Source organism: Lepidochelys kempii, chromosome 1 (genome assembly GCF_965140285.1).
Source record: "Lepidochelys kempii isolate rLepKem1 chromosome 1, rLepKem1.hap1, whole genome shotgun sequence".
NCBI classification, from domain to species: Eukaryota; Metazoa; Chordata; order Testudines; family Cheloniidae; genus Lepidochelys; species Lepidochelys kempii.
Window position 1 is genome coordinate 223,122,552 of NC_136380.1, and position 5,533 is coordinate 223,128,084.

The following is a 5,533-nucleotide window of genomic DNA, read 5'->3' on the forward strand; positions in this document are numbered from 1 at the left end:
AATTAATAGCTTCCCCATTGTTTCCTCAAGGACCTCCAGAATTCTCTTGGACTGTACCTTATCTTTGCCATTGTTGTTTCCCGTTTCCTCCCTCCCCCCTGCAACTTTGATTTAACTCCTTACAGTCAAGCAGGATGATATTGAACATGTAAACTGAGGCAAAATAATAATAAACGTAACTTCCTCAGTTCAACAACCACTGGTTCTAGAAGAACAGGCCCAACACATTGAGAAGTGATACCCCCTGCTTGCACGCACACACCCCTGTATTCTGACGGACTCATATTACCACCTATTGGCCCTAACCGCCACATGGGAGAAGATGTTATGAAAAGTTTCAGAAACAAAATCAAGAAGGATGAAATTCACCCCACTGCGTAGGGAACCAGAGCAACACCCTACAAACCTTTCACATCCTACCTTATAGATTCAGATTGTATAGAGGGGCCTTATATCGATGCTCTGCAATGGAGTGAATTAAAGGATAGTAAAATCCTGGGGGAAAGCATGGGGGAACCGAACCTATCCTCATGGTTTATACGTGAAATCTTCTATTGCTTTTACTTGACTACTCACTTCAGAACAGTCCCAAAAGAACCAGTAGCTTCATACAACAGGCAATGTAACCCTGTCTGCCACTTCTGAGAGACAGACATTAAACAACCCCTCTCTGATGTGCAAGTTTCTGGGTGGCTTAAGAGTAGCTTGCACGTCAGAGGTGGAACATGGAACGTACTCTGCAGTCAGCACCTGCCTTCATCCTTAACATGGCGGGGATGCTCCACTGAGTGGGCAGGGCTCTGTTTCAATCTGAGGGCTCGCTGTAGTGATTTAGATTTCTTTTCCTGTCACCACCACAGCTGTGGCTGCTTTTGCAAGAAGGCAGTGTCTGCTACTTTGCTGAAAGACAATTTCTATAACTTCCAGCTGTGAGCATGTGTGGTCAGGCTTTGGTGGGCAAAAAGTGGTGGTTTCCTATTTTCATAGTTGATTTCAACATGTAAGCACACTACCAAAAGGACTAAAGCCCACAGTGACTCACCCCAGTTACGTTAAGCAAAACATCTTAACTCATTTGTGTGGGTCAGGTGCATTGATCCAGTACCTGCTCTTTTCTTTCACATATACAAAGAGATAAGCCACAAGCAGATAACCATGCCATCTCCCTTTACTTCCCTGCTCCCCATTCTTTCCCCTTTGTGCAATTTGTCCTAGCTTTTCAGCATTAGAGTAGGGTCTGGAATGCATTTGACTTCTGATGGAGGATTTGCAAGAGAAGTTGAATTAACCCAGCAAATGAGGATCCAGGTGGCTTGAAGATTATGCTTTTTTATCTGTGTCCAGAGCTCTGCAGAAATGGGGTCTATCTGGGTATAGACCATAGGTGTTAGGGAGATTGTGGGCCTGGATCCAACCCCCATTAAAGTCAGTGGAAGTCTTTCCATTCACTTGAATGGGTTTTTAAATCAGGCCCTATGAAATTTTGATCTAGAGGTATCCTGGCCTCCAGTCACCCTGAATCAGACAAGTAAATCACTGGAAAGTCATTGTCATATAACGGGATTGGCAGGGAGAATATTCATGTGCCTAGACAGATGCCTCTTGGTAACGTGTGGGCTTTCCCCAGGTTGGTACCCAGTGCACCATTGCTATAGAGAAAGCTATGTGCAGTAAAGGGAGAAAAGCCCTTTCCCAGTAGGGTTTCTCATTTAACATAGCATTCTGTGCTTTTATCGTATGAAACACTCTTTTCTATTTTTCTTACAAGTTCTGGAGACTTGGATTTCCCTCCAAACTTTTGATTAACAGCTGACCCTAACTAAGACCTGTCTGGGGTGCCCCCTGCCTCACTGATATAGTCACAGATTTTTGCTTTCTATTTCCAAGCCAGATCCTTCTTCTCTCAAGCAGCTAGCACTCTAGGAGTGCGCATGCAGATTACTCTGCTTTCTGGTACTGCATTACTGAGCTGTTTAAAGGCAGATAAGGAAACCCCATTGCTTGAGAGATTTAAAACTGAATTGGAAAAGCACTGAACAATCTACTTTAGGGAGAAATCTTTCCTCAGCAGGAAGAGAAATGAGCGCTGCAGGTCTTTTCTACCTCTGGCAACAAGGTCTGTCGAGGGCAACTGGGGCTGTACTGATCTCTAGAGCATCCCCTGGTAAGTGCTTCTAAAGACCCCATCTGCTTCCCTTGAAATAAACTAAGAAAAAGGAAAAGCCATGGTAATATTGCCTGACCTCCTTCAGGGTAAGAATCCAGGATTGCTGGGGGGGCAGTGTAATTTACACCACCCAGTGGCTGCCTGGTTGAATCTAGCTCCATTTGCCCACCTGGAGTGAGTTAACCTTGCCATTGGAAACCTTTTACATTGCCTATTTTTGTTTTAACTTTGAAAACTGAACACTGCATTTATACTATTATTTTGCATGGGATTTCCTATATTTTTTAGAAGAAATAAAAATAAGGTTTGTGTAATCTCTTTGAATTTAAGCTCTTTAGTTCTTCGAACCAACCAGTGTGCACTTAACGATCTATGCACTTTTGACCTGAGTGTTTGCAGTGATATAATTTCAGGATGTGCACACATGTCCAGTACCTATGGCTTTAATTGCACATACCTGCAGTCTTCAAAGGGCTGTAACTTTGTTAAATCAAACCAAGTTTTAATCACACTAAGCAAAGATGTTAGTCCTCAATGAGGACGATGCCAGACTTCACAGTTCTGTCATTCTTTCTGCAGCCATGTTAAAAAAAAGCCATGGTTATTGAGGGGAATGAGATTCTAAACACACAGTCATTATGCAACAATCGCAACTGAGATTTTACTCCCACTTGGCAAAAAAATTTGCAGCTTCAAGCAGACCAAGAACAAAATATTTAGCTCCAAAGGTGAAGTTTCCAGAAAGTTACAGACATAGATCCAGTGAAATAGACGGTTACAACAGAAAGTGTTCGACAGCCTTAACAATTGTGTTTGCTGCTAGCAGCCTGAGCACAGAAGCTGAAAACATATTTATACAAGAGAACTGTATTAGCAGGAAAGCCAGCATAGGTGATTTTACGCTTTCCCCTCTCTACCCTCTGCATAGGAGGAGTCTTGTGGATGAGGAGAGGCAAGAAGAGAAGATGGCTAGAGGTGGGAGGAGGCAGCCGAAGCACATTGCACTCTGGCGATACTCAGCCAACTGAGCAATACCAAGGGGTCCACATTAGCCAGAGTAACTTGGGGCAGCCTTTACGCTACTCTGAATTTCACCTTGGGACTACTTGATCCCCAATCAGGCCAATGATCGGGGAGCATAAAGGTGGCTTAAAGCCACCTTCCACCCACCCCAACAATCCAAGTCATGCCACAAGCAAAGCTCAGCCAGACCCAGAGTTGTTATCTCCCTATCTTATTCTTCCAAAACATCAGATTTATGTTTTAAATGATTGAAGCAATTTTTTATATATATTCATTTATTTAAAAATATGCACAAGCTGATAAGTGCACTGTAGCTGCTCATTTCATCCTGCCTATGTGGCAAGGTACCTTCTCGGTCTCACCAGCCTCAGCTGTTTTTAGCTTTGGTGGGAAAGGCTTGGGTAAAACAGTCCTTCTAGGATGCACAGAGTGAGTCTCCTCCTTCTCTCAGCCAGTCTTTTGGGCTTGTTTTTCTTCCCTTCTGGGAGGGAATGCAGCCTTCCCTCCTGGTGAGGCTCACTGTCTTGCTGCTCCTCACCTACTAGCAGCTTGACTCCTCCTCTCTCTCTTCCCCACCTCTTCTCCCAACACAGGAGGGTTTAAAAAGGACTCAGGCAACCCTTAGATGGAATCAGCTGATGCTAATTGACCTCAGGTAACTCCCTCTGGGGTGATCCTAATTAATTCTCTGGTAACCCCTTCTCAGCTCAACCTGATTGAGCTGTAGTTACCCCCCTTCAGTTGATAGGAGGAGGGCCTTTTAAGCTTCTAAGACTGTTTTCTACCCCCCGAGCCTTCCTTGAAGATGTCTGTCCTGAGTTTATCACACCTGCTAATGCCTCTTGGAAGCTTTAGTAGCATCTTTTCATTAATAAAGCTATTATTTATTCCATACCTTCACTTCTAGACAAGAGACAATGAGCTAATTGTCTTGGACATTCTGCTAGTTGAAATTAATCAGAATGTAAGCAACACAGAAATGAGACAAAATTGTGGAAAGGAAAAGATGAGTAGGACACTGCACACTGCTAAACTTCATCTGGGTATGTAAACAAAAATCATAGTTTTTAAGAAAAAAATATGACTTCTCACTGCCCATCTAATAATTCCATTACAAGACATCAACATGTCAAAATAGCTCCGGATTCCTTTGCACTGAAAAATAGGTTATTCTTAAATATAGTCTGTGTGTGTCCTTCCCTGGCAGTTAGCAATTACATGTTGCCATTTTAAACTCTAGTTTAGACCCAAATATTATACCCAAGGCTGTCAAGGGATACACGTTCAGTATGAACTGTTAGAGACCCTTCTAAACTGCAGGATTACTTGACACACAGCTTTTTATTGATTTTTTTTGTTTATAAAGAGAAGTAAGGGGGGGAAGCTAATATGATATGGAGATGTTCACAGGAAGATCACTAGATTGAATTCAGCTCAGGTGAAATTCATTGGTCTATCTCAAATTAGGTATTGAGCTCTGTCCAATTTCAAGTTCAAAAGGGAAAACAACACAAAAACCATCACCATCCTTGCTAGTCATTTACACTGAGAAGACAAGGGTTGACTGAGCATGGAGATTTAACTTCCCCTCACCTTTTGAAGTTGTCCCTCCAACATGAGACTATTTCAGATGGTACATCCAAGAGAGTCACATACACACAGAGGAATGGGAATGACAATAAAGAACCCTGTGCTTTCAGAGGAGATAAGAGATATATACCCAACAATGCCTTCTGGGATCTCTCCACCAGAAAGGAATGGAGCCTCCTGTGGGCAACTCTCTTCACTCTCACCAGGGACCACAACTGAACCAACATCTATGACCCACAGTAATGAAAGCAGCTGATTGAGATAACATCATCAGATATGGACCCCTGATCATCAGCCATCACCAGAAAGAGATCATCTACTGACCCAACATGCAGAGCAGACTCTCTGTGTCAATACTGTGGTTATAACCCTGATTTTCAAGGGCCAAGGAAGTCCTAGGCATCTATATATGGAAAGAATTGTCACAACCCTTTAAATACTCTTAACCACCAAAGGCAGATTAAATACAGGCCAATGGTTGCATAGACTGCTTGTATCAAGAGATGGATTTTTGCACTGATGCCAGACACATCCTCCCTTTAAAGCAATCATCACCCTTTTCTCCGAAAAGGGGTCATTGTTAAACTGTACCAGCAAAGGAGCCAGGACCATTGGTCCAGCATGAAAGGAGTCAAAGGAGCCAGGACCATTGGTCCACCCCCAAACCAGCCAGCTTTGCAACAGGGAGTTTCATGCGGAGAGAGGACTCCACCCTCCACCTGCTCCGCTGAGAAACCCCAGGCCGCTTGCCCC